This window comes from Lissotriton helveticus, chromosome 10, assembly GCF_964261635.1.
Source record: "Lissotriton helveticus chromosome 10, aLisHel1.1, whole genome shotgun sequence".
Classification (NCBI taxonomy): Eukaryota; Metazoa; Chordata; class Amphibia; order Caudata; family Salamandridae; genus Lissotriton; species Lissotriton helveticus.
In genome coordinates, this window is record NC_136071.1 from 547,329,659 (window position 1) to 547,347,717 (window position 18,059).

Consider the following 18,059-nt stretch of genomic DNA (forward strand, 5'->3'; position numbering starts at 1 on the left):
ACCCTCGACCCATCATTGCGAGGATCTTTCATTTCCGGGACAGAGACGCTATCCTGCAGGCTTCGCGGCAGTCTGGTCCCATTGCCTTTGAGAACTCTACTGTCAGCTTCTATCCGGACTTTACACAACAGGTTCAGAAACAGAGGCTGGGGTTCCAAGGGGTTAAGAAGAGACTCCGGGAAAGGTCTATGAAGTATGCCATGCTCTTTCCGGCCCGTCTGCGGGTGGTACATAGGGATCGTACTTTTTTCTTCTACCATCCTGGGGTCGTGAGTGACTGGCTTGACACGCTGCCTACGGATCCTGAACCTTTTGAGGACTCTGGCAAGTCGGATCGGGCGGAAGGTGGCCCGACAGAGCAGGAGTAGCTGTTGACTTTGACCCCGTACCCTTCCTGTGGCTTTGAACTGTGCTATGTTTTGTTCTTAATGTTTGCAAGTAATAGTCTTTTTGGGGGTGGGTGGGGGGTGAACGGGTCCTTTCTCCTCCTGGGTTTTCTTTTCGTAGACTAGTTGGGTGGTTGGGCGACAGGCACACTGCAAGTTTATGGGGCTCTTTGGTCTTCAGCAGGGGTGCGGGGTGGGGGGTATAGTTGTTTTGACATTGTTGGGGGAACTGGGTTGTTTGTTTGAATTTTCTTGTTACTTGCAAGGCGAAGGAAGGGCGCACTCCTGTTTTTTGCGGTCGCTTTGGGTGTGGGGCGGGGGAGGGGCTGAACACGGGGATGGGGGGTAGGGGACTTCGGTTATTGTGTTGGAACGTGAACGGGTTGGGGGATGGCATTAAGAGGAGGGTGGTGTTGCAATTGCTGAGACGTTTGACTCCAGATGTCGTTTTACTGCAGGAGACTCATTTGCTCGGCAACAAGTGCTACGCTTTGAATAGGCGTGGTTATCGCCTTGTGGCGCACTCGGGTCTCACTTCGGGCTCTAGGGGGGCGGGCATTCTGGTTCGGACCTCCCTCCCCTTGGCCATAGATGATGTCATTCTGGATGATAAGGGACGATACGCCGCCATTGTGGGGCGCTGGGTGGGGAAGGTTCTTATTTTGATTTCTGTGTACGTGCCCCCGGGCCTCCAGGCCACCACATTTGCTGATCTCAGTGGACTTATCCTGGGTCTCCCCGAGGGTCTGCTTTTGGTTGGGGGTGACTTTAATGCAGTGGTCTCGGGGATGCGTGATCGTCACCCTCCCAGGGAACTGCCGAAGGCCCAGACTTGGTTGAGTGACTTCCTGGAGACGCTGGGGCTCACTGATTGCTGGCGGTTGCTTCACCCAGGACAGTTGCAATATACCTATCATTCTGGTGCTCATGGTAGTCTCTCGAGGTTGGACCACGTATTACTGCCCTCGGCCCATGCATCCCTCATACGGGAAGTTAAACATCTGGCACGGGGCATCTCGGACCATTCTCCTCTTTGGCTGGTGGTTGATGCACGGCAGGGTTCGGCGGGCCGAGTGGCTCCGATCAACCCCTGGTATTTGAAGGACCCCAGGGTCAGGGGTGAGCTGGTTAAAGCACACGATTGTTATTTTGAGGAAAATGTGGGCTCTGTTTCCTCCCCTAGTTTACTTTGGGAAGCTTACAAGACGGTCATTCGTGGCCAGGCCCTCTCACTGATTGGTAGCGTGAAGTTCGCCAACCGTGCAGAGATGGTTCGACTTGAGGGGGAGGTCACGGCCCTGGAGGAGCGCTTGGAATCTGGGGTTACCGCTGAGGGGTTGCATCTACTGGAGTTGAAGCAACATGAATACAGAGCTCTGGTCACTGAAGCTGCTAAGGAAATGGGGAGGGAACAGCAGGGACGCTTGTATGATATGGGTGATAAGGCTGGGAAACTGCTTGCTTGGTTGGATAAAAGGGAGAATGCAAGTCGGGTCGTCCCTATGATTGTTGCGGAGAATGGAGAGTTTTGTACAGACCCTGTTGATATTGTTGCATGTTTTGCCGATTATTTCCGCGAGGTGTACTCTCAGGTGTCTGATCGTTCAGAGCAGGATTCCTGCCTGCTATTGCGTGATATTGCACTTCCCCGATTGTCTGACATTGATAGAGATGCTCTGGATGCCCCGCTACTGTGGACGAGATTGCCGCTGCTGTCCGTTCGGTCCGATCCGGCAAGGCCTCGGGCCCTAATGGGCTCCCCATTGAGCTATATAAACTGCGCCCGGATTCGCTAGCTCCTCATCTGCGCTCTATGTTTCTTGAGTCTTTGGAGGTGGGTTTTCTCCCGCCAGACCAGAGACTGGCCACTATTGTTGTCATTCACAAGGATGGTAAACCTCGGGATAGCTGTGCCTCTTTTCGGCCCATTTCGTTGATTAACGCGGAACCTAAAATCTTGGCCAGGTTGCTGGCGACACGTTTGGCGACCGTTATTGGGGAACTGGTTCACCCTGATCAATCCGGCTTTATACCGCATCGTAATACGGCGCTTAACCTCCGAAGGTTGCATGGCGTCCTGGCACGGGCCGAGACGCTGCGTGAGCCCGCCATCTTGGCGTCCTTAGACGCTACGATGGCGTTTGACACAATAGAATGGCCGTATTTGTGGGCGGTTCTTGCTAAGTTTGGTTTCGGTTCGGAGTTCGTTCGGTGGGTCAAATTGCTTTACGCCGGTCCCATGGCTCAGGTAGTGGTCAATGGTCGGGTCTCTGCGCCCTTTGCTCTGAGCAGAGGGACGCGACAGGGCTGTCCCTTGTCCCCCTTGTTGTTTGCTCTCGCCTTGGAACCGCTGGCGGCCTGGTTGAGGTGGGAACCGTCCCTGAAGGGCATTAGGTGGAACTCGGGGTTTGTATCCCTCTACGCTGACGATATTCTGCTCTATCTTACATCACCCCGTAAATCCCTCATTGTACTGTTTGATGTCTTAACGTCCTTCCGCAAAACTCGGGCCTTGTCATCAACTGGTCGAAGTCCTGTATATACGTCCTGTCGGGTGCCGCCCCCCTTCTGCCAAGTGGTTGTCCTATCGCGATTGTGAAAGATGGCTTTAAATACCTGGGCATTTTTATCACGCTGAGCCCTGCACTGCGGTTTGACCGTAACTTACTGCCCCCTCTTCAGCGCCTTCGGGCGGATGTGGTCGCTTGGGGGAAACTTCCTCTCTCTCCCCTGGGTAGAGCGGCATTGTTTAAGATGATGTCACTGCCCCGCTTCCTCTACGCTTTGCAAAACACACTTGACGTCGTCCCGGCTACATACTTCCGTGAGGTTGAAAGTTTACAGAGGCAACTGGTGTGGGGGGGTAGGCCCCGGATCGCCATTGCTAAATTGTCGCTCCCGTGGTACGACGGTGGAATTGCTTTACCTGATATCCGTCGCTATTATTGGGCGTCTCAACTGGGGGCGATAAATCATTGCATGTATGGCCCTTTGCCGAATCCGGCCTTCGAGATGGACAAATGGTTGTTACCGGGGGGCGACTTCAATAGAGCCCTCTACTCGAAAATCACCCCTCGCAACGTGACGGGCCCCACCAGGACTGCAGTCCAGGTGTGGCGACATGCTTCCATGGCGCTTGGGTGGACTGGTAAATTGACTCGTGCCACCCCCCTGTACGCATCTGATAGACTTGGCTCACTTTGGCAGTTCCGGGGGTTTGATAGGTGGGACTTGATTGGTATCAGTAGGATTGATGATGTCTGGACTAAGGGGAGAATGAAGACGTTCGAGGAGTTGAAAACCGAGTACGCTTTGAGCGATCGTGAATTTTTTCGCTATGCGCAGGTCCGCCACGCAGTGCTCTCGGTCTTCCCTTCGGGTGTGGAGATACCGGAGTCGTCCCCGCTTGAAGATAGGGTACTGGACGGACATGTTCCTGATAGTACGATTTCGCTTATTTATAAAAAATTAATCAACTCCAGGTCTGATCTCCTGGTTCGCCTTAGAGAGGTCTGGACTGGTGATGGGCTGGAGCTGGACGATGAGGACTGGCAGGCGGCGATCTCCTCCCCTAAAGAGGTGGCCATCCAGGCGCGCCTTAGATTTGTGCAACTTAAAATCCTGCATAGAGTGTATGTCACTGGTCCCCGTTTGGTACACATGGGCTTCTCTGTGGATGGTTTGTGTCGGCGTGGATGCGGTCTCCTGGGCACCTTTTTACATATCATTTGGGAGTGCCCTGAGGTAGTGCGATTCTGGTCCCGTGTGCACGAGGTGATGAGTGAGGTTACGGGGGTGCGATCGATGCCGGAAGCTAGGAGATGCCTGCTGAATGTATGGGAACCGAATGATTACTCCGTGTCGCAGCTTCGGTGGGTGACCTTGGGCAATATGATTGCCAAAAGAGACATTGCGCAACTGTGGGGCGCTCAGGGCCCGCCCGGGATTCGGAAATGGAAACAAAACATGGACTGGTGCATGTTCAGAGAAAAAACTGTATATATTTCTCGAGGTACCCCCCGAAAATGGGGGAAGGTATGGACTCAATGGAACACTTACCGTGGTGATATATGTGCCCCTCCTCTTCCTGACCCAGATGTAGCACCCACGTCCCCGTAACCCGAGGGTTCCTTCACATGCTATTGTATACTGGTTGCAATTTGTCTCTTCTGCCCCCCCCCCCCCCTTTGAGATTCTTTCTCGATGGAACAAATGCTTATGGTATTGCCCTTCCCGCTCCGCCACCATGTACTGCAACGTTGTATATACTGATGTCTCTTTTTCCTCTCTCCTTGCAAGTTGTTTGTGTTTGTGTTATAAAATCAATAAAAAGTTTCAAAAAAAAAAAAAAAGATTAGAATTGATTGCAGATACAATGGGATGTCCCAGTGATGGGAATTTGTTCTTTGTTGCAATATGTAAAACAAAGCCATTCTTGGATTCTCTGAGGTAAGGAATCTTGCCTCTTGTGCAGTGATCCAGCCCATGCTAAGTGCTTCCTTTAGCATAAATTTGATTTCATTAGTTAAAGGTGGTGTGGGATCGTCTTCCAGAATCTCGTAGTAGCCTTGTACACTCTGTATCATACATCACTGTTGAGGGGACCACTATGCACCCCCACCCCGTCTTCTGGTTTTATAACAATGTCATGCCTCTGTTCCAGTGTTTCTAAGGCTTTTCTTTCTTTTGTAGACATATTGTCAAAGCCCGTGCTGACATGCATAGCTTCTACTTCTCTGGAGACCACCTCTTCGAAGGTTTGTATTGCTGCTGAGGTAGTTTGTGCTGGAGGTAAAAAGGTCGATGTGACCCTCAGACCGGTATATTTAATTCTGCCTGCGCCCTCTCCATGTGTTTATCAACTCTTGGGGTTGATACATTTCGACTCCGAGCTGAACTGTCGGAGTTCTTAAAAAACTAAGACTAAAATAATTTTTGGGTGAAACACCTGAAGAGGACGCAGGCAGAATTAAAACTACCGGGAGGAAGAAACACCCTGGGCAACAGGCGACGACGGTGCAACAGACTTTGACCCTGAGGAGGGGTTCCCCGATCTGGGGGAGGGTGATCTGGAGGATAACGGCATTTCACCCAATGAGGCAAAGGATTAGGGCAGATTCTGGCTCCCGCATTCAGCCAACTCAAAGCCATATGAGGGGGATTCTGCCCTCAGTGATATGCATGACACTGAGGGCATATATTGACCGGGCTCTGCAGAGTGGGTCCCTGAGAGAAAGGTAGCAGAATATATGGCGAATAAGATTCGCCAACCTCTTAGGAAAGAGGTAAGAGCCGGCCTCCTGGCAGAGTGCCCCAGACCATCCCTAGGGGATAAGGTAATCGCTCCCCCCGATATTGACCCCAAGCTGTGTACCTTTTTTGCCAAATACATGAGGGACCCTAAGAAGGGGATTGACTGGTCCTGGAGGGCATGCCAAGACACACTTTTGGAAGAAGTGGGCCCATTACAAAGATTAGTGAGCTGGCAGAACAAGCAAAGCACTGTGGGAAAGCTCTGCCGAGAGACGAAGTAGCAGAGTGAGCACAGAGGGCGTTCTGCTTCTTTGGCAACGCCAACTGCACCCTCTCTGCAGAACGTTGTTGTTCCCTCCTAATCAAGATAGACTCCAAGCTGGGTGGAGCTTTCATCATCTGAGGCGGGACCTTTAGCGCAGGACACCCTGTTCGGTAAACCATTCGGTAAGGGGTTGGGAAAGTTCATCTCAACCTTTTCGGTACTTGACAAGGTCCAGTCTATGAAGAAAATCCTTCCAGCAAAGGTTTTTGTAGGGGCAGGGGTCGCTCCTGAGGCCGCCAGTCCTATCAAGGCCCTAACAGAGCTCAAGTCAAGAGGAGCAATGGATGGCACGATTGCCGTCAGGGGGCATTCTACCCCTCCCGCGGTGGTGGAAGCGGAAGGAACAACAGGGCCCGGGAAGTGGCCAACAACAGCAACGGATCCAATCGTAAGCCCCCTCCTGTCATTGCCTCTCCGTTTGTGGGGGGGGGGGCGGACTATTCACACACAAATGAGCGGACATCACTGCAGACCTGTGGGTGCTGGAGACTATGCAAGAGTACCATATATATAGAGTCCTACGGAAATCGAGGGCAGGAAGGAAAACCCAACCCCCTGTTCTTTTCCACACCGGACACGTTTCTTATAGACCAAGAGGTACAAGACGTTCTGGCCAAGGGCGTGATATGCGCTTCCGCCCTTTAACCCAGAGGCTTCCTAAGCAATCTTTTTCTGGTGGAGAAAAAAGAAAAAAGGCTTCTGCCCCATTATCAACCATAGGTTCTTCAACGAGTGGCTGGTGTATTGCCACTTCAAGATAGTGAGGAACAATCTCCTCAGGGACCTGCTACTACAGGACAATTGGTTAGCGCGTCTAGATCTTAAGGAAGCCTACCTGAGGGTCCCCATCTTTCCTCCACATTGCAGGTTTCTCCAATTCGAATGGAGAGGGAAGATCTTCAGGTTTCGGACTCTCGCCGTTTCGCCTGTCATCAGCAACTAACTTGATGCTTCACCAAGTTCCCAAAACCTGTGGTGGAACACCTCTGGACACTGGGCATCAGGTTAATCATCTACCTAGACGACATACTGCTGATGAACCAATCACGCGATCTTCTGGTAGCCCACCTGAACACCACCATATCCCTGCTCCAGGACTTGGGGTTTGTTATCAACCAAAGTCGGATCTGACTCCACAGCATAACATGACTTTTCTGAGGTTTGGTACAGACTCCAGGGCTGCATCCCTGAGCTCGCCAGACCAGAAGATAACCAAGATCAAGAAAGAATTGAAGAAAGTTCTCAGAAGGGAAAAAATCTTCCTGCTGCAGCTGGCCAGGATTGTTATCTTCCTCGATACAGGCCATCTTCCTGGGACCACTCCACTACTTAGCCCTGCAGAGGCTGAAGGCAGCTCCTCTTCGGAGGGGCCTTACGTATTCAGAGCTGGTGGCACGGACATCGGAGGCCAAGATGGAGATGCAGTGGTGGGTAGACCACATGGAACAGTCAGGTGATTTTCGGGCCCCGTCTCGACCTTGTGATAGACTCGGACGCCAGTCGTCTCGGCTGTGGAGCCAGATGCAGCTCCATCTCCATGGGAGAGAGATGGACAGAGGAAGAATTGACCCTCCACATAATTTCTTTTGAGTTACTGGCAGGATTGTTTGCTATTTGATCCCTTACGAGGGACAACGTATCATGCTGTGTACTTCTGAGGATGGACAAAACAGCAGTCCAATTATATCAGCGGGCGGGGCATGACCCGCTCACGAGTTCTGGCAGAACTAGCAAAGGACTTGTGGCACTACAGCCTCCAGCGACAGATTTCAGTGATGGCAGAATATCTTCCAGGGGCGCAGAACTCAGTGGCAGAGCGGAACTCCAGGTATCCAGGTATGCCAGTGATAGGAGGCTCAACCCGAGGGTATTTCAGGCTCTGATGACACAATGGGGCCCTTGCCAGGTGGTCTGTCTGCCTCCTGCTGGAACACGCAACTTCCTTGCTACGTCAGCTGGAGCCCAGATGTGGGGGCCGAGGCAGTGGATTCCTTCCTCCAGGACTGGTTGATGGATGAAGCTTACGCCTTCCCTCCCTTTCTCTTTATTCAGCGAGTGGTGGCGCAGGTCAGGAGTCAGAGGCCTCTCTGATGCTGATCACTCTGGTATAGCGATCACAAGCAGGGTTCCCTGCTCTCCTGGAGCTAGCCTGGGCTGCTCTGGTACTGCTGCCATTGTATTCGAAAATCCTGACGGACCTCCTAGGACATCCATATCCTCTGGTACTCCAGGGCCAGCTTCATCTCATGGCATGGAAGATTTTAGGAGATGTTGGCAAGACGTCAGACTTTCACAGGAAGCTGAATTTCTCATCCAACAGGTGTGGGCTCCAGGGACTACCAAGAGGTACAGATTGGCTTGGGGGAGATGGGTTGATTGGTGTGTGGAGAAACACCTGGATCCCGTGGGCACCAGCATTACTGATATTGTGAACTTCTTGGAAGAGCTTTTCAGGGAGGGACTGGCATATTGCACCATCAACTTATTCAGGTCAGCGATCTCAGGGCGTCATGCACCAGTGATCAATGTTCCTGTAGGTGAGCACCCTTGGGTACGCAAACTCCTCAAATGTATCAGGTTATCCCATTCCCTAGAGCCCCAGTACGCTGGCCTGTGGGATGTCAACTTGGTCTTGCGTTTGTTAACCTCCTGGCAAGATAACCAATACCGTTCTAAGAAAGAGATCCCGCGAAACTGGCAATGTTGATCTGTCTCATCTCTTGTACGAGAGCTTCAGATATGCTGCCTTTAGACCTTAGCAAGGACCTTTGCCCTGGAGGGGGTTACCTTCAACATTTCCAGGAGAACGAAGAAGAGTACCAGGTGGGTATCTTATCCAGCTTTCCCAGAGGCCCCCAAGCGGTGTGTGTTCAGGTGCCTGAAGGCATACAAGGACATGGCAATGGAGGTTCGACCTCCAGGAGAACTGCAATTGTTGATTGCCATTAAACAACCTTTCAAGTCAGTGTCCTACCCGACCACTGCAAGGTGGGTGAGAGGAGTCATGGTAGAGGCCGTCATTGATACCACTGATTTTGAGGCTCATTCGACTAGGAGGGTAATGGCTTCCAAAGCTGTCCAGGTAGGTGGCAGGCTTGAAGATATAATGAATGCAGCAGATTGGTATTCAGACTCCACTTTCAAAAGGTTCCATTTAAACTAATCTATCACGCAGCAGCACTGGCGATAAGTAAGCTTCAAACATGCATAATCCTCACCTCCGGTCCTGAAACAGAATGAAAAATGTCCTAGTTAATATGAAGGAAAGTTTCAATTCCATAAAGGACACGGAGGCGAGAATTATTATCCCCCCTAGCATGCACTCTCTATGCTGCGCCACCCCGGAGGTGGGGTGAGGGTGGGAAGTACAGGAACAATTTTACATTATCTATTGGAACCGGAGAGCTTGATTCTGTGACTAACAGGGAAGTACCTTGGTTTCTACTCAGAAACAGACTATTATTCTGTATTGAGTTCATACCTTTTGTTTCTCAACCTGGCAGGCATGCATATGCTGTAAGATGATACCTTATGATGGCAATGTTGCACCTAAAATTAGACACTGAACTCTGTAGTCATTATGTCTTTCACTCACCTTATGGTAGACTGATGAATTTATGACTTGACATGTCAGTAACAGTGCATGGTATGTTTATGTGGAAAGATATTAACGATTTCCGTATCCTCTTAGGTTTGGATTCGTAGGCGAAATGAGGTTCAGCGTGCTTAACGTCCTTCAGTGAAGAAGAGGAAGTACTACATCATGGACTGGGTTATATAGTGGAGAAGCGTGGCTCAATGGTTAGAGCGGCAGACCCTGATGCAGAAGTCTGGCCCAGGACCAGGGTTCAATTCCCACCTCGGCAGCTCTTGGACTCAATTTTCCCGGGCCTGATAATTCTCGCCTCGGTGCCTAGTCTAATCATGGGTCCCACTCTGTGACTCTGGGCAATAGCTTGCTTAATCTCCACAACGGCCCCAGCAGCGCTTGGATGCCTGGCTTCACCTGGGGGGTGCCCAGGAGTGGACATTTTATAGGAAAGCCAGGATGGGTTCCACAGCGGTATGAATACAGCGCTACGAGACCTCTGGGTAGAAGTGCGCTTTATAAATACAAACACATTTACATTTACATATAGACTCAGAGACTGTTACTGGATTGGCTGATATTCACCATGTTTACGCCCTGTGGTTCATGGGAGTTGTAGTAGTGTTTTTACTTGCATCTTTGAACATGCGGTTTAATAAATGTGAAGACAGTAATGCATAATCCTCGCCTCCGCGTCCTTAATAGAATTGAAACTTTCCTCATGTAACTTAGGAACATTTTCAATCTCGCTCACAAGAGGGTCGCGCTCACAGACAGTCATGCTCAACTGCAAAAGATTGCGCTGGTAAGTGCGTGTTTTGAAACAAACGACAGCGTGTGAAACAGCTTGTGCAAATAACAATCCCCTCACACGATCAAAACCTAATCTTTACTTGCAGAAATGTCACTGCGCTGACACTCACATGTCCAGGCAAATGCAGAGTAGCGGATAACACCAAATCCGTCCAAATGAGTCTCTCACACCATTAAAATATTGTTTTGAAATAATGCCGATTGTCGGTGGTCCCAAAGTCTCCTTAATGTCCCATCCTCGTCGCCATGACAATGGAGGTTCGACCTCCAGGAGAACGGCAATTGTTGATTGCCATTAAACAACCTTTCAAGGCAGTGTCCTACCCGACCACTGCAAGGTGGGTGAGAGGAGTCATGGAAGAGGCCGTCATTGATACCACTGATTTTGAGGCTCATTCGACTAGGAGGGTAATGGCTTCCAAAGCTGTCCAGGTAGGTGGCAGGCTTGAAGATATAATGAATGCAGCAGATTGGTATTCAGACTCCACTTTCAAAAGGTTCCATTTAAACTAATCTATGACGCAGCAGCACTGGCGATAAGTAAGCTTCAAACATGCATAAACCTCACCTCCGGTCCTGAAACAGAATGAAAAATGTCCTAGTTAATATGAAGGAAAGTTTCAATTCCATAAAGGACGCGGAGGCGAGAATTATTATCCCCCTAGCATGCGCTCTCTATGCTGCGCCACCCCGGAGGTGGGGTGAGGGTGGGAAGTACAGGAACATTTTTACATTATCTATTGGAACCGGAGAGCTGCATTCTGTGACTAACAGGGAAGTACCTTGGTTTCTACTCAGAAACAGACTATTATTCTGTATTGAGTTCATACCTTTTGTTTCTCAACCTGGCAGGCATGTATATGCTGTAAGATGATACCTTATGATGGCAATGTTGCACCTAAAATTAGACACTGAACTCTGTAGTCATTATGTCTTTCACTCACCTTATGGTAGACTGATGAATTTATGACTTGACATGTCAGTAACAGTGCATGGTATGTTTATGTGGAAAGATATTAACGATTTCCGTATCCTCTTAGGTTTGGATTCGTAGGCGAAATGAGGTTCAGCGTGCTTAACGTCCTTCAGTGAAGAAGAGGAAGTACTACATCATGGACTGGGTTATATAGTGGAGAAGCGTGGCTCAATGGTTAGAGCGGCAGACCCTGATGCAGAAGTCTGGCCCAGGACCAGGGTTCAATTCCCACCTCGGCAGCTCTTGGACTCAATTTTCCCGGGCCTGATAATTCTCGCCTCGGTGCCTAGTCTAATCATGGGTCCCACTCTGTGACTCTGGGCAATAGCTTGCTTAATCTCCACAACGGCCCCAGCAGCGCTTGGATGCCTGGCTTCACCTTGGGGGGTGCCCAGGAGTGGACATTTTATAGGAAAGCCAGGATGGGTTCCACAGCGGTATGAATACAGCGCTACGAGACCTCTGGGTAGAAGTGCGCTTTATAAATACAAACACATTTACATTTACATATAGACTCAGAGACTGTTACTGGATTGGCTGATATTCACCATGTTTACGCCCTGTGGTTCATGGGAGTTGTAGTAGTGTTTTTACTTGCATCTTTGAACATGCGGTTTAATAAATGTGAAGACAGTAATGCATAATCCTCGCCTCCGCGTCCTTAATAGAATTGAAACTTTCCTCATGTAACTTAGGAACATTTTCAATCTCGCTCACAAGAGGGTCGCGCTCACAGACAGTCATGCTCAACTGCAAAAGATTGCGCTGGTAAGTGCGTGTTTTGAAACAAACGACAGCGTGTGAAACAGCTTGTGCAAATAACAATCCCCTCACACGATCAAAACCTAATCTTTACTTGCAGAAATGTCACTGCGCTGACACTCACATGTCCAGGCAAATGCAGAGTAGCGGATAACACCAAATCCGTCCAAATGAGTCTCTCACACCATTAAAATATTGTTTTGAAATAATGCCGATTGTCGGTGGTCCCAAAGTCTCCTTAATGTCCCATCCTCGTCGCCATGACAATGGAGGTTCGACCTCCAGGAGAACGGCAATTGTTGATTGCCATTAAACAACCTTTCAAGGCAGTGTCCTACCCGACCACTGCAAGGTGGGTGAGAGGAGTCATGGAAGAGGCCGTCATTGATACCACTGATTTTGAGGCTCATTCGACTAGGAGGGTAATGGCTTCCAAAGCTGTCCAGGTAGGTGGCAGGCTTGAAGATATAATGAATGCAGCAGATTGGTATTCAGACTCCACTTTCAAAAGGTTCCATTTAAACTAATCTATGACGCAGCAGCACTGGCGATAAGTAAGCTTCAAACATGCATAAACCTCACCTCCGGTCCTGAAACAGAATGAAAAATGTCCTAGTTAATATGAAGGAAAGTTTCAATTCCATAAAGGACGCGGAGGCGAGAATTATTATCCCCCTAGCATGCGCTCTCTATGCTGCGCCACCCCGGAGGTGGGGTGAGGGTGGGAAGTACAGGAACATTTTTACATTATCTATTGGAACCGGAGAGCTGCATTCTGTGACTAACAGGGAAGTACCTTGGTTTCTACTCAGAAACAGACTATTATTCTGTATTGAGTTCATACCTTTTGTTTCTCAACCTGGCAGGCATGCATATGCTGTAAGATGATACCTTATGATGGCAATGTTGCACCTAAAATTAGACACTGAACTCTGTAGTCATTATGTCTTTCACTCACCTTATGGTAGACTGATGAATTTATGACTTGACATGTCAGTAACAGTGCATGGTATGTTTATGTGGAAAGATATTAACGATTTCCGTATCCTCTTAGGTTTGGATTCGTAGGCGAAATGAGGTCCAGCGTGCTTAACTTCCTTCAGTGAAGAAGAGGAAGTACTACATCATGGAATGGGTTATATAGTGGAGAAGCGTGGCTCAATGGTTAGTGCAGCAGACCCTGATGCAGAGGTCTAGCCCGGGACCAGGGTTCAATTCCCATCTCGGCAGCTCTTGGACTCAATTTCCCCGGGCCTGATAATTCTCGCCTCGGTGCCTAGTCTAATCATGGGTCCCACTCTGTGACTCTGGGCAATAGCTTGCTTAATCTCCACAACGGCCCCAGCAGCGCTTGGACGCCTGGCTTCACCTTGGGGGGTGCCCAGGAGTGGACAATTCACAGGAAAGCCAGGATGGGTTCCACAGCGGTATGAATACAGCGCTACGAGACCTCTGGGTAGAAGTGCGTTTTATAAATACAAACACATTTACATTTACATATAGACTCAGAGACTGTTACTGGATTGGCTGATGTTTACGCCCTGTGGTTCATGGGAGTTGTAGTAGTGTTTTTACTTGCATCTTTGAACATGCGGTTTAATAAATGTGAAGACAGTAATGCATAATCCTCGCCTCCGCGTACTTAATAGAATTGAAACTTTCCTTCATGTAACTTAGGGAACATTTTCAATCTCGCTCACAAGACGGTCGCGCTCACAGACAGTCATGCTCAACTGCAAAAGATTGCGCTGGTAAGTGCGTGTTTTGAAACAAACGACAGCGTGTGAAACAGCTCACGCAAATAACAATCCCCTCACACGATCAAAACCTAATCTTTACTTGCAGAAATGTCACTGCGCTGACACTCACATGTCCAGGCAAATGCAGAGTAGCGGATAACACCAAATCCGTCCAAATGAGTCTCTCACACCATTAAAATATTGTTTTGAAATATGCTGATTGTCGGTGGTCCCAAAGTCTCCTTAATGTCCCATCCTCGTCGCCACATAAATGTTGCATGCTCCAATAAAATAAGCAATTCCTAGAAACTGTTGTAGTATATAAATTGTAGGTTTATTCCAGTACAGGGCCCATGACTGCTTACCACAAGGTCAACACAGTCAGTGAGTCAAGACAAATCCAACAATCTAGAACTTCCCACAAACATGACGTCAGTAAATTCTAAGCAATAAAGAAACATGCAATAATACATTACACTACACCCATTTGACCGAGGGGCGACACAGAAGCAAACGAAACAACATGATAAAACGGAAAGGTATAATGAGAAGAGATGGTATTAGAAATAAGAATTCGCAGAAAAACAACCGGTTACATACACAGCCCCCCAATACAATGCCCCACACTTGACTGTATGTGTTATCGTTCATCGTGAGAGTGTGCGTGACTACTAGCAAACGCCACACACATGAAAACGACAATTAGACCGACTCTAGGAGGATGTTCACGAACGGAGACTTACCTTGCCTCTACGGCTGCAAAAGTCTTTTAAAAATCTGATTCTAGTAGTTAGTTCCCCGTTGGACTTCAATGCACTTCAAAACTGAAAGCACATACAGCCAATCAGAAAGCTAGCTTATAGTGACTAACAAGCAGGCGTAACAACTAGGGAGTGGCTGGACGGGAGGAACAGTTACGACTGGCTAAAAAGGAGAAGGACAGTCGCTCTGGAAGTGACGCAAACGTGAGGACCCGGAAGTCTGAAACCCGGAAGTCAGTGCTCGGACTATGTGAAAATGATTATATAGAAGAGGTGGTTCCATTGGCATGTAGATTGCAGTTGAAGTTTTTAAGCATATTTATATAGTGCGAACTCGACCCGAAGGTAATGGAGCGAATTTTATTTGAGCACCAGTTACTTTACAGGACGCGTTCATTATTTTGGACGTTTTGCTGGATCTGTAATGCCGATCTCGAGTTCGAAAATGCCGGACTATAGAATATACCGCGCTGCACAAATCCGCCGTATAATCAACCATTCGCATTTGTAGAACTTGTGTTTTCTATGTAAGAGAAAACAATTATTATCTGAGCTGCTAAAGAGGCTGTCAAAAATGTATACCCATTATTTAAATCTTTTTAGGAGGCATCTTAATATAGCTTCAACGTTATTCTCTTTGACACTTGTTATAATGTTTTGGCAAATTCGATTTGCATATGTGTGGCATTTCCATGTTTACTTTTTGAACATGTGAAACATTTCCATGCCTTGTGTGTTAAACCTTGAGTGGCATTCATCTCAAGTAGAGTGCTGCTTCCAGTAATTTAATTGAAAATAGAGTAGTCCTGGTACTCACTATTCCCAGTACCTATTTGCTCCTAAAAAGTGCCGGTATTCCCCCATTTAATGTATAGGGGCAGTGCTTAGAAATGCTGGTACTCTCCCTTTCATATTAAAGAAGTGCAAATACTCCGTATCAGACAGTACCTGCCCAGTAAAAGCACGTACTCTTTCCTCGAGTGCTGCGACAGCGTGTACTGCAGCACACGTAGCTGCCAAGCTTTCCTGGCTCGTGTGTGATTAGAGCCTCATTAAGTCTAGGTTTATTTCTTGCATTCTGGGAGTTTTAGCCTGTGTCGAGCCATCCAGCACCATTGTAAATCTTTTGATATGACGACAGGCTTGTAATTGAGAGAATAAATAAGTAAGCTAGCGCGCTGACCCCAGTCTGGAAGAGTGAGCCACATGTTAATGGCATTTCATATAGTGGTGTAGAAAGCACACTGTACTGGCCATGAGAGTGTGACTGTCTCACATGCCAGCAGTCCATTGTCCTGCTCCTCAATTGTGGGCCTGTCTTCTCCACTCTGTCTATAGCCCTGGAGAGGAAAGAGGACTCATCTGGCCGGTACAGTAACCTTATTCCTGGCCTAAAGTATGCATTGTTTTGATTGTATTTGTACCTCACCTGCCCTGGTTCCAGCAGAACTGTCTTTGCATCCATGCTGGCACATCTGGCTGTGAGGCCTGTTCACCCCTGCAGGGATGTGGAATTCCTATAGCCCGACGCCCAGGACATATTGTTTGGGGTCAAGGGCAACAAGTTTTAATGTGCATTTTGTCCTTGGGACAAGCAGGCCCAAGCCCCTGCAGCACAAACCCTTTGGCTGCCAGTTTGCAGTACCACATTAAGGATCAGGGAAGGGCACTGACTACAGTTAAGTTAATATTTGTGTGCATATGTTAATGCTGTTCAAACTTGTATTTATGGTTCATTAATTGAGAGCCTTTATTATTAGGCTGTGCGCTCTCAGTAAATGTAAGTTCTGACTGCACTACTGACAGAGGTTCCAGTATAAAAATGTGGACACGCTGTTTCAAAGTTTAGCAATATGAGGCTACGCATAATGCTCCTAGAATGCTCTCTCATTAGATACAAATATTTGCAGAAGCTTGAAAGCAAGATTAATGATTCTTTAATTTCAATATAAAATGTTCCTAAAAAATGAAAGTAGGAACAACATTTTTTTGCCAAACTACTGTAAAATTTCAGTTACCATTTCTTTGCAGCATCATTTAGTAAAATGTGTTGATGCATGCTAGTATTTCCCCAAAATATTAATATTAGAAAATCAGTGTAACCAGTTTCAATAGGATTTTGGGAAATATAAAAATAAACAAGCATTGGCAAAGCCAGTAGGTCTGAAATGGAGGTCAGCTTTTTAGTTTTGGCAATGCGTGACTGTTTTGCCATGGTTTTTGTAAAACCTTATGATTGTGAGAGCTGCCAGACCCTCTCCATTATAACAAATATTGGCAAAAGCAAACATTGTTTCTGGTCTCAAAAAAGCACACACTGCCACATCAGTTACTGGCACTGAACAAAACTACTTTGTGTGCCGATATGTTCCTTGTGAAAGAGCAGAATGCTGTCACTCACCGTGAAGCCAGCCGATACAGAGAGAGTTTTAATAAACACAAACGGTCATGGTTAACGCCAGACCAAATTGGGGGCCCAATTATTAAAGAAAATCTCAAAAGTGCACCATTGGTATATGTCCTTGCATTAAGGGCAGCTATATGGCTTCCGTGAATTTGCAAGAATATACAGCAGAAGGGCATGAAATAGCACTCCTAGAAAATATTTGTGAACTGCATTTTAGCATGAGCAAATATGCATGTTTAGATTTGCTCATGCGAAAACCTGAGTGTTTGCTAGTTTATTTTCCCTCCAACCACTTTTTTTGCCACTCTGAAAGAAGGTTTAAATCATTGTCAGGAGTAAATTTCCAACATTTCTCAGTATTGGAAAAGATTAGGGAAGAGTTGTTGAAAACCCTTAAAACATGTAAGTTAGTAGGTTTGCACAGACTCAAAAGGACATTCCAACCCTGGAACTAATGTTTACCCCACCTTCAGTCCCAGTATGTAGATCTGTGAAAACGTAGCAACATAAAGGGATTGCTAGTATTCAAACACTACTATGGTATGAGACCTGGCATAATCAGAGAGGCTATATAAGAGCTCTTATATAATGAGATTTCTACCATAATTTGTCACCGCACAACATGGCACCAAAGGGACAAGTGGATTTTGTTACAGGACAAGTAGATTTATGAATCAACCTGCCCCATGGACAAGTAGATATTTTAATAAATTCCACACCCCTGCCCCTGATAGGCCACTCACAAGTGACACAATATATTGCTTTACTGGAGTCGTGCTTCGTAGGAGAATTTGCATTGACTACTGGTATTTGAGAACTACTGCACTGAATGTCGGCTATATCCTCTCGTCATCATGAGCAATGTTTGACAAGAGAGTGTTGCACTGTAAACCGTAGGCTATGCTCCTTGCTCCGCCCCAGTGCAGCTATCGACTGTTTCTCCTCTAGCTGTTAAGGTTGGTGCCGTATCCTTTCTGCAGCCACCCTCCATCGCACTGTTTTCATCAGCGATGCGGCACCTGCTGGGCTATGTGGGTGGGTTGCCTCA

General features: G+C 47.8%; 1 protein-coding gene across 3 annotated transcripts in view; it reads right to left on the reverse strand.

Moving 5' to 3' along the window:
• Positions 1-14,717, reverse strand: part of BFAR (bifunctional apoptosis regulator) — a 330,143-nt gene extending 315,426 nt beyond the window's left edge. For 2 of the 3 annotated variants that reach the window (XM_078663091.1, XM_078663089.1), the window contains exon 1: positions 14,587-14,717. The gene's annotated coding sequence lies outside the window, so the exon portion shown is untranslated. The remainder of the gene's footprint in view (positions 1-14,586) is intronic. The other variant, XM_078663090.1, reaches the window with a different exon arrangement.
• Between the last annotated feature and the right edge of the window lie 3,342 nt (positions 14,718-18,059).